The sequence below is a fragment of the Macaca thibetana genome, chromosome 14, assembly GCF_024542745.1.
Source record: "Macaca thibetana thibetana isolate TM-01 chromosome 14, ASM2454274v1, whole genome shotgun sequence".
Lineage (NCBI taxonomy): Eukaryota > Metazoa > Chordata > Mammalia > Primates > Cercopithecidae > Macaca > Macaca thibetana.
In genome coordinates this window covers 125,164,660-125,176,883 of record NC_065591.1, presented here as the reverse complement: position 1 = coordinate 125,176,883, position 12,224 = coordinate 125,164,660, and the positions used below count along the sequence as shown (strand labels likewise).

The following is a 12,224-nucleotide window of genomic DNA, read 5'->3' as shown; positions in this document are numbered from 1 at the left end:
ACAAACTAAATTTATACTTTAAGGAACTGGAAAAAGAAGAACAAACTAAATATAAAGCTAGGAGAAGAAAGGAAATAATAAAGATTAGGGCAGAGATAAACAAAATAGAGAATAGGAAAATAATAGAGATAATCAACAAAACCAATAATAGGTTCTTAGAAAAGACTGACAAAATTGACAAACCTTTAGCTAGACTAAGAAAAAACAGAAAGGGGACTTAAATAACTAAAATCAGAAATAAAAGAGAGGACATTATGACCAATTTTATAAAAATAAAGAGGATTATAAGAGAATACTATGAACAACAAATTGGATAATCTAGATAAAATGGACTCTAGAAATATATAACCTACAAAGACTGAATCATGAAGAAATAGAAAATCTGACCAGACTTACAACTACTAAATAGAATGAGTCAATAATAAAAAAAATTCCCAACAAAGGAAATCTCAGGACCAGATGGCTTCACTGGCGAATTCTACCACACATTTAAAAAATTAACACCAATCCTCCTCAAATTCTTTGAAAAAGTTGAAGAGGAGGGAATACTTCCAAACTCATTCTTTTAGATGAGCATTGCCCTAAAATAACATATACTGAAGCCAGCCAAATACATTACAAGAAAAGAAATCTAGAGACCAGTGTCACTGATAAATATTGATACAAAAATCCTCAACAAAATATAGCAAACCAAATTCAACAGCATACTAAAAAGATTATACACCATGACCATGTAGAATTTATTTCTAGAATGCAAGGATGTTTCAACATACAAAAATCAATCAATGTAATACATTACACTAGTAGAATAAAGGAAATAAAAACACATGATCATCTCAATTGATGTGGAAAAAACATCTGACAAAATTAAACACTTCTGATGATAAAAACACTCAGTAAACTAGTAATAGAAGAAAACTACCTCAACATAATAAAGACCATATATAAAAAGCTTATAGCAAGCATCATGCTCTATGGTGAAAGACTGAAAGCTTTTCCTCTATGGTTAAGAAAAAGACAAGGATGTCTTGCTTTTGCCACTTTCATTTAATACAAAACTAGAGGCCTGGTGTGGTGGCTTAAGCCTGTAATCCCAGCACTTTGGGAGGCTGCTGCAGGCAGATCACTTGAGGTCAGGAGTTCTAGACCAGGCTGGCCAACATGGTGAAACCCCGTCTCTACAAAATATACAAAAATTATCCGGGCATGGTGGCAGACTGCTGTAATCCCAGCTACTTGGGAGGCTGAGGCAGGAGAATCATTTGAACTCAGGAGGTGAAAGCTTCAGTGAGCTGAGATCGCACCACTGCACTCTAGCCTATGCAACAGAGCAAGAATCTATCTCAAACAACAACAACAACAACAACAACAACAACAACAACAACAGAACAAACCAACCTCCGCCTCCCACCAAAACCCAATATAATACTGGATGGAAGTTCTAGCCATTGCAATTAGGCAAGGAAAAAGGGCATTCAAATTGGAAAAGAAGTGAAATCATCTGTGATTACAGATGGCATGATCTTACATGTAGAAAACCTAATGGTTTCACATACAAAAAGTACCTGTTAGAATTAATAAACAAATTCAGCAAAGTTGTAGGACACAAAAACAACATGTAAAATCAGTTACCTTCTATATACTAAAAATGAATAATCAGTAAAGGAAATTAATAATATAATTCCACTTAAAATAGCACCAAAAACACTTAAGAATAAACATATCCAAAGAGGCAAAGGCCTTATGATACAGTTTGGATAGTCGTCCCTGCCAAATCTCATGTTGAAATGTAATCCCCAGGGCTGGAGGTGGGGCCCGGTAGGAGGTGATTGGATCATGGGGGTGCATTTCTCATGAATGATTTAGCACCATCCCCTTGGTGCTGTTCTCGTGATAGTAAATGATTGCTTGTGAGATCTGGTTGTTTAAGAACTGTATGGCACCCTCCCCCACTCTCTCTCTTGCTCCTGCTCTGGCCATGTGATGTGCTTGCTACCGCTTGGCCTTCTACCAAGAGTAGAAGCTCATGAGGCCTCCCCAGAAACTGGGCAGATGCCAGAGCCATGCTTGTACAGCCTACACAACCATGAACCAATTAAACCTCTTCTGTTTATAAATTACCCAATCTCAAGTATTCCTTTATAGCAATGCAAGAATGGCCTAATACACCTTATATACTGAAAACTACAAGATATTGTGAAAGAAACTAAAGAGAACACATGTAAATGTGTTCACGGATTAGAATACTTAATATCATTAAGATATCAATACTTCCCTCAGTGACCTACAGTTTCAGTGTATTTTCTATAAAAATTCATTTTTTTTCTTTTTTTGCTGAAATAGAAAAATCCATCCTGAAATTTATAGGGAATCTCAAGAGACCCCAAATAGGCAAAGCAATCTTGAAAATGAAGAATTAAAGATGGAGGTTTCACACTTGGGGGTTTCAAACATCTTACAAGCTACGGTAATCAGAACAGTATGGTACTCGTATAAAGACAGACACATAGCCCATCTGGTCCGGTCCCGCCGCCGCGGCCGCCAGCCATGAACTCCACGCAGCTAAACAAAGGCCCCTCGTATGGCCTCTTGGCTGCGGTCACGAACCGGCTCCTGTCCAAATATGACCTCCAGAAGGAGGCAGAGCTCTGCAGCTGGATCGAGGGACTCGCTGGCCTCTCCACAGCCCCGAGTTGCAGAAGGGCCTGAAGGACTGGATTATCTTATGCACACTCATGAACAAGCTGCAGCCGGCCTCAGACCTCAAGATCAACCGCACCGTGCAGAACTGGCACCAGCCAGAAAACCTACGGCATGAACCCCGTGGACCTGTTTGAGGCCAGCGACCTGTTTGAGAGTGGGAACATGCTGCAGGTGCAGGTGTCTCTTCTCGCCCTGGCAGGGAAGGCCAAGACTAAGGGGCTGCAGAGCGGGGCGGACAGTGGTGACAAGTACTCGGAGAAGCAGGAGTGGGACTTGACGACGCCACCATGAAGGCCGGCCAGTGCGTCATCGGGCTGCAAATGGGAACCCTCAAATGCACCAGCCAGTCTGGCATGACCGCGTACGGCGAGAGGAGGCATCTTTACGGACCCCAAGAACCACATCCTTGCCCCCCCATGGACCACTCGACCATCAGCCTCCAGATGGGTGAAAACAAGTGCGCCAGCCAGGTGGGCACGATGGCTCCCGGGACCCGGCGGCACGTCTATGACACCAAGCTGGGAACCGACAAGTGTGACAACTCTTCCATGTCCCCGCAGACGGGCTACACACAGGACGCCAACCAGAGCTGCCAGGTCTTCGGCCTGGGCCGGCAGACATACGACCCCAAGTACTGCCCGCAAGGCACAGTGGCCGATGGGGCTCCCTCGGGTGCAGGCGACTGTCCCGGCCCTGGGGAGGCCCCTGAATATTCCCCTTACTACTAGGAGGACACCGGCTGCTGAGGCTCCCAGCATGCTCTCTCCCCACATTGTCTCCCCGTCTAGGTTTTTCTGTGTTTCCTTCCTTCCTTCCTTCCTTCCTTCCTTCCTTCCTTCCTTCCTTCCTTCCTTCCTTCCTTCCTTCCTTCCTTCTTCCTTCCCTCCCCTCCCTCCCTCCCTCCCTTCCCTCCTTCCTTCATTCCTTCCTTCCTTTTCCTTCCTTCCTTCCTTCCTTCCTTCCTTCCTTCCTTCCTTCCTTCCTTCCTTCCTTCCTTCCTTCCTTTCTTTCTTTCTTTCTTTCTTTTCTCTCTCTCTCTCTCTCTCTCTCTTTCTTTCTTTCTTTCTCTCTCTCTCTCTCTCTTTCTCTCTTTCCTTCTTTCTTTCCTTTCTTTCCTTTCTTTCTTTCTTTTTTTTACCTATTCAGTGCTGCCAATCAACCAAGCATCTGGGAGTGGCGGCGTTGGATCAGGCAGCAGGGCTTTTTTCTCCTCTTGCCTTGGTTCCTTCGCAGGACTGAGCCACCAGGCTGTGGGGGAAGGGGTCAAGGCTCTATCCCAATGCGTGTAGGGTGAGGGTCCCTGTTGGCACGTTCAGGCTGTGGGCAGAACTGTGCTGGGAGAAGAGACCTGGGCATGGAGGGAACCGGTCCCGGAAAGTTTCCAGTTGCCTCGCCTCTTTCCCTCTTGTCAGCCGATCAGTTTGTGGTTTCTGTACCCGCAAAAGTTTCAGGAAGTATTTATCAAAGAAAACATATATATACAGGTTTTTTTTTTTTTTTCCAGAGGAATGGGGCGGGGACAGTGGAGAGGTGCTGGAAAATGAGTCCCTTGGGAGAGGGAGCCCAGCCACGATGCTAAATAGCTCAGGCTCCTGAGTGGCTGGATTTCCCTAGGACCCTCAGACCAACAGACCTCAGACCCATCTCATGGCCTGGTGGGGAAACTGAGGCCCGTACAAGGAAGTGGAATTATGAGTTGTTGGGTTCAAGCCTGAACCCCTATCCACGCTAATCTCCCCCCACCTCCCGCCCCTGCCACTGTGGCCTCAGTAGGTTTTTGTTGTTGTTGCAGGCTGGAGTGCAGTGGGGCGATCTCGGCTCACTGAACCTCCACCTCCTGGGCTCAAGGGATTCTTCTACTTCAGTCTCCCCAGTAGAGTGGCTGGGACTGCAGGTGCTCCACCGCGCCTGGCTAATTTTTGTATTTTTAGTAGAGATGGGGTTTCACCATGTTGGCCAGGCTGGTCTCGAACTCCTGACCTCAGGTGATCCGCCTGCCTCGGCCCCGCAAAGTACTGAGATTACAAGCATGAGCCACCGCGCCTGGCTCCTCAGTAGGTTTTAAGGGGCCCCAGCCCTTCTTTCCCCTTCCAGGCCTGACCAGCTATACTGCTCTGGTTCCCCGCCCCTCACACAGTCCACCAAGTACTGCACAGGAAACCCCACCCAGGGGCCCTGCACCATGAGATAATGAGAAATAAGGACTGTGGACCAAACGCAATAAAACTTCTGTTTGTAAGAAGACAAAGAAGGAGAAAAAAAAGACAGACATATAGACCAATGGAAAAGCATAGACAGCCCAGAAATAATCCCTCACATATATGGTCAAATAAATTTTGACAGTGGTCCAAGAGTATTTAATGGGGGAAAAACAGCCATTTAAAGAAATAGTGTTGGAAAAACCGGGTATTTCTATGCAAAGAAATAAAGTTGACCATTAACTTAAACCATATACAAAAATTAACTCAAAATGACTCAAAAACCTAACTGTAGGCACTAAAACTATAAAACTCTTAGAAGAAAGCACAGGGAGAAAGGTTCATGGCATTGAAATTGTTAATGATTTTTTTTTTTGGGTGCGGGGGTAAAACACCAAAAGCACAGGCTACAAGAAAAAACAGATAAATTGGATTACATCAAAATTCAAAACTTTTGTGCATCAAAGAACACTATTAGTAGATGGAAAAGGGACCCATGGAACAGGAGAAGATATCTGCAAATCATCTATCTGATTAGAGGTTCGTGTCCAGAATGTATAAAAAACTCTTACAACCTAACAACAACAACAACAACAAACCCAAATGACTTGATTGAAAAGTGGACAAAGAACTTCATAGACGGTTCTTTCAAGAAGATATACAAATGGATAATAAGGACATGGAAAGAAGCACAACATCACTAGTCGTTAGTGAAAAGTATATCAAAACCACAATGAAATACTACCTTATACCCATTGGAATGGCTACTATATACATATTCAAAACAACAGAAAACAATAAATGCTAGTGAGAATGTAGAGAAATTGGAACCCTTGCACACTGTTGGTAGAAATGTAAAATGGTGCAGCTGCTGTGGAAAACTGTATGGTGGTTCCTCAAACAGTTAAAAATGAGTCTGACTGCGGTGGCTCATGCCTGGAATCCCAGCACTTTGGGAGGCCAAGGCAGAAGGATCATTTGAGGCCCGGAGTTCAAGACCAGGAAGACATAGGAAGACATAGGAGACATAGGAAGACCCTGTCTCTACAAAATAATAATAATAAAAAAAACCCAGCTGGGTATGGTGGTGCACGCCTGTGGTCCCGGCTACTCAGGAGGCTGAGGTGGGAGGATCACTTGATCCCAGGAGGTTGAGGCTGCAGTGAGCTATGATCATGCCACTGCATTCTAGCCTGGGCAACTGCATGAGATCCTGTCGCTAAACAATATTTTTTTAAATGAAATTATCATATGATTCAGAAATTCCACTTCTGGTTATATACCCAAAAGAACGGGAAGCAGGATCTTGAGGAGCTACATGTACAACTATGTTCATAGCAGCATTATCCACAAAGCCAAAAGGTGAAAGCAACCCACATGTTCATCAATGGATACATGGATTTTAAAAATGCGGTGTACACAATGGAATATAATTCAGCCTTAAAAATGGAAGGAAATTCTAAAATATGCTACTACGTGGATGAACTTTGAAGACATGCTAAGTAAAATAAGTCGGCCACAAAAAAAAAAAACAAATACTGCAAGATTCTAGAATACCTAGAATAGTTAACCTCATAGTGAAAGAATGTAAAATCGTGTTGCTAGGAGCTGAGGGTAGAGAGAATGGGGAGTTATTGTTTAATGGTAGAATTTTAGTTTTATGAAATAAAAAGAGTCCTGGAAATGGATGATGGCAGTGGTTGCACAACAGTGTGAATGTGCTTAATAACACTGAGCTGTACATTTAAATATGGTTAATATGGGAAATTTCATGTTACGTTATTTTACCAGAGTTAAAAATAATAAAAAGAAGTCTATATAAATATATACTTTTTTAAACTTATTTTATAAGATTACATAAAGCAATTATTATCACATTGTATTATTGGATTTACAACATAATATAGATTTAATACGTATGATAATTGTACAAAGGAAGCTGAGGGGATGAAGGTGTACTGGAACAGGGTTTCTATAGTTTACTAGAATGAAGTTATTTTGATGTAGACTGTAATTACTTTGATGTAGACTGTAATTAATTAAGATGTATGTTATAATCCCTAAATCTGCCACTACCAAAAGTGCAAATATACTGTTTAAAAAATCAAGAGGAATTAAATATTACACTAAAAGTATCTATTTGATACAAAAGAATATAATAAATAAAGAACAAGGAATAAAAAACTCATGAGACATTTGGAAAACAAATAGTAAAATGGCAAATGTAAATTTAACCATATCAACAATAACATATGTGAATGGACTAAATAATCAAAAGGTGGAGATTGTTAGACTAGATGAAAAAAAAGATCTTACTCTATGCTATCTATAAGAGGCATAGTTTAGCTTCAAAGACACAAGAATTTAAAAATAAAAGGGGGAAAATATATGCCATGCAAACAATAACCATAAGAGAGCTGGAGTGGCTATATTAATAGCAAAATATATTTTAAGACAAAAATATTTCTAGAGACAAAGTGATATTTCATAATGACAAAAGGAAGATATAACAATTGTAAATGTCTATGCCTGAAACAAGAGAGCTGTCAAATATTTGAAGCGATAACTGACTGAATTGGAAGGAAAAATAAACCATTCAGCAAGTAAGAGACCTAAACACTTGACTTTCAATAACTGAAAGAAAAAGTAGACAGAAAATCATTAGATGAATAGAAGACTTGAACAACAGTATTGACCAGCTTCATCTGAGAGCGAGAGAACACTTGAATCAACCAATGACAGCGGAATACATATTCTTTTAAGTATACTTGAAATCTTCTCTAAGATAGATCATATGCTATACTATCAAATCTCAACAAATTTAAAAGAAATGAAATAAAAAAGTATATTCTCTGAACACAAAAGAATTAAATTAGACATCAACAGTGGGGAGAAATCTGGGAAATCTTCAAATATTTGTAAGTTAAACAACATTCAGGGATCCCTCCTTATCCTTGCTTTCACTTTCTGTGGTTTGACAGACAACTCAACTCAAATAGATCATATGCCTAAATGTAACAGCTATTATAAAATGATAAAACTCTTTTTTTTTTTTTTTTTTTTTTTTTTTTTGAGACGGAGTCTTGCTCTGTGCCCCAGGCTGGAGTGCAGTGGCCGGATCTCAGCTCACTGCAAGCTCCACCCCCCAGGTTCACGCCATTCTCCTGCCTCAGCCTCCCGAGTAGCTGGGACTACAGGCGCCGCCACCTCGCCCGGCTAGTTTTTTGTATTTTTTTAGTAGAGACGGTGTTTCACCGTGTTAGCCAGGATGGTCTCGATCTCCTGACCTTGTGATCCGCCTGCCTCGGCCTCCCAAAGTGCTGGGGTTACAGGCCTGAGCCACCGCGCCCGGCCAAAACTCTTAGAAGAAAACAAAATATTCTTCATGACCTAAGATTGAGCAGAGTTCTTAGATATTATGCCAAAAACATATTTCACATGTGAAAAAAACATATTTCCAGTAAATGGAAAATTCCAGAAATAGACAATTCATAAGTTTTAAAGTATAAGCCATTTTCAGTAGCATGATGAAATATTGCTCTGTCCCGCTTGGGAAATAAATCATTCCTATGTCCAGCGTCTCTGTGTTGTCTGCGTTACCCACTCATTACCCACCCACTCGGCTGACCTCTTGGTTATCAGTTTGACTGTCCCAGTGTCACCGTACTTGTGTTCGAGTAACACTTATTTTACTTTATGGACCAAAGTACAAGAGTTGTGATGCTGGCAATTCAGATATGCCTAAGAGAAGCTATAAAGTGCTGCTTCTTTTTTTTTTTTTTTTTTTTTTTTTGAGACGGAGTCTCGCTCTGCCGCCCAGGCTGGAGTGCGGTGGTGCGATCTCAGCTCACTGCAAGCTCCGCCTCCCGGGTTCCCGCCATTCTCCTGCCTCAGCCTCCCGAGTAGCTGGGACTACAGGCGCCCGCCACCACGCCCAGCTAGTTTTTTGTATTTTTAGTAGAGACGGGGTTTCACCGTGTTGGCCAGGATGGTCTCGATCTCCTGACCTCGTGATCCGCCCGTCTCGGCCTCCCAGAGTACTGGGGTTACAGGCTTGAGCCACCATGCCCGGCCTAGAGTGCTTCTTTTAAGTGAAAAGGTGAAAGTTCTCAGTAAGGAAAGATAAAAACTATATGCTAAGTTTGCTGAGATCTAAGGTGAGAATAAATCTGTCCATGAAGCTGTGATGAAAGAAAAAGAAATTCATCCTAGTTTTGCTGACGCACCTCAAACTGCAGAAGCTATGGCCACAGTGCCTAAGTGCTTAGTTAAGATGAAAAAGGCATTATATTTGTAGGTGGAAGACAGGACGTGTACTGATGGACAGGAATCGGATTTGGTACTATCAGCGGTTTGAGGCATCTATGGGGGTCTTGGAACATATTCCCTGTGGATAAGGGTATACTATTGTACTTCTAGATAACCCTTGGTAAAATAAGTCAATGTATTTTGGATTGAGTTTATAAGAATATGCAACTTACAGAATACAATTAAAGTTATGTTTAGAGGGAAATTTATATCTAACACCCACATTAGAAAAAAAGGAAGACCTCAAATCAATAATCTAAACTTCCACCTAATGAACTAGAAAAAGAACAGCAAACTAAGCCCAACACAAACAAAAGTAAAGAAAGAAAAAACAAACAAGAATTAGGGACAATGAAATAGAAAACAGAAAAATAACAGAGGAAAAACAAATACGGAATTTCAATGTAAACCAAAGGTGGTCTTTGAAAAGACTTTTTAAAATTTCACACACCTGCACACAGGTTGAGCAAGGAAACCTAGAGAACATAACAAATTACCAAAATTAGGACTGAAAGACAGGACATGACCACCAACACTATAGATATTAAAAAGTTTCCGTGGAAATACTACAAATAACAAATTAGACAATCTAGGTGAGTTGAGCTGTAGCTTCAAAACAATGCCTATCAAAATTCCAGCAGGCTTTTTTTTTGGTAGAAATTAGCAAAATGATCCTAAAATTTCCATGGAAATGCAAAGAAATTAGAATAGCCAGAAAAGTATTGGGAAAAAAGATTTATACTACTTGATCTCATTTTACTACCAAGGTATAATTATCAAGACAATGTGGTGATGGTGAAAGGATAAGCATAGCCCAATGAAGTAAAATTGAGAATGCACAAAAGAATAAACTCTCATGGTCAATTTAATTTTTAACAAAGGTGCCAAGGCAATTCAGTGGGGGCAAAAACCAGTCTTTTCTACAAATGGTGTTGGTATAATTATATGTTCATAAGAAAAAGCATATACAGATCTTTACCTACAGCATATCCACAAAAACAACTCAAATAGATCCTACGCCTAAATGTAACAGCTACTATAAAATGATAAAACTTTTAGAAGAAAACAAAATATTCTTCATGACCTTAGATTGAGCAGAGTTCTTAAATATGATGCCAAAACATATTTCATACTTGAAAAAATATTTGAATTCATCAAAATTAAAACATTTTGCCTTCAAAAGAAAACATTAGGAAATTGAAAGACAAGCAAGAGACTGGAGAAAGTACTTGCAAATCATAATCTGATAAAGGACTTGCATTCAGGATATATAAATAACTCGATACTCAATAAAAAGAAGACAACTTTTTTTAAAAAATAAATATTTGAATATTATATCAACTTTTATATATAAAACATATATATGTTTTATGTGTATATATATCATATATATCAAAATCCTTACATATAATGATATATAAAAATCTTTACATATGTTATACGTACATAAAGATTTAGATATATATAAAACATACATAAGTTATATACATGTTGGTGTAATAGCTAACACCTATATATCTAATACATATCTAATATATAGTTTATTAGCTATCTAATATATATCATATATATCAAAATCTTTATATATAAACATATATAGAAATCTTTATATATGTTATATGTATATAAAGATTTAGAAATATAAAAAACATACATGCAAGTTATATATATGTTGGTGTAATATCTAATATGCAGTTTATTAGCTATCCAATGTAATATAAACAGATTATCAATATTTTTTTTTCTTTTTTCTTTTTTTTTTTTAATTTATTCATTATTATTATACTTTAAGTTGTAGGGTACATGTGCATAACGTGCAGGTTTGTTACATATGTATACTTGTGCCATGTTGGTGTGCTGCACCCATCAACTTGTCATTTACATCAGGTATAACTCCCAATGCAATCCCTCCCCCCTCCCCCCTCCCCATGACAGGCCCCTGTGTGTGATGTTCCCCTTCCTGAGTCCAAGTGATCTCATTGTTCAGTTCCCACCTATGAGTGAGAACATGCGGTGTTTGGTTTTCTGTTCTTGTGATAGATTGCTAAGAATGATGGTTTCCAGCTGCATCCATGTCCCTACAAAGGACACAAACTCATCCTTTTTGATGGCTGCATAGTATTCCATGGTGTATGTGCCACATTTTCTTAATCCAATCTGTCACTGATGGACATTTGGGTTGATTCCAAGTCTTTGCTATTGTGAATAGTGCTGCAAGACACATACGAGTGCATGTGTCTTTATAGCAGCATGATTTATAATCCTTTGGGTATATACCCAGTAATGGGATGGCTGGGTCATATGGTACATCTAGTTCTAGATCCTTGAGGAATCGCCATACTGTTTTCCATAATGGTTGAACTAGTTTACAATCCCACCAACAGTGTAAAAGTGTTCCTGTTTCTCCACATCCTCTCCAGCACCTGTTGTTTCCTGACTTTTTAATGATCGCCATTCTAACTGGTGTGAGATGGTATCTCATTGTGGTTTTGATTTGCATTTCTCTGATGGCCAGTGATGATGAGCATTTTTTCATGTGTCTGTTGGCTGTATGAATGTATTCTTTTGAGAAATGTCTGTTCATATCCTTTGCCCACTTTTTGATGGGGTTGTTTGTTTTTTTCTTGTAAATTTGTTTGAGTTCTTTGTAGGTTCTGGATATTAGCCCTTTGTCAGATGAGTAGATTGCAAAAATTTTCTCCCATTCTGTAGGTTGCCTGTTCACTCTGATGGTAGTTTCTTTTGCTGTGCAGAAGCTCTTTAGTTTAATTAGATCCCATTTGTCAATTTTGGCTTTTGCTGCCTTTGCTTTTGGGGTTTTAGACATGAAGTCTTTGCCCATGCCTATGTCCTGAATGGTACTACCTAGGTTTTCCTCTAGGATTTTTATGGTATTAGGTCTAACATTTAAGTCTCTAATCCATCTTGAATTAATTTTCGTATAAGGAGTAAGGAAAGGATCCAGTTTCAGCTTTCTACTTATGGCTAGCCAATTTTCCCAGGACCATTTATTAA

The 12,224-nt window shown here is 39.7% G+C and overlaps 1 protein-coding gene and 1 pseudogene across 1 annotated transcript in view; one reads left to right on the top strand and one right to left on the bottom strand.

Annotated features, from left to right (window-relative positions):
* The window catches only part of ACAD8 (acyl-CoA dehydrogenase family member 8), a 675,944-nt gene that overhangs the window by 380,052 nt on the left and 283,668 nt on the right, over positions 1 to 12,224 (bottom strand). The window lies entirely within an intron of this gene.
* Positions 2,315 to 3,491, top strand: LOC126934974 (calponin-2-like; annotated as a pseudogene).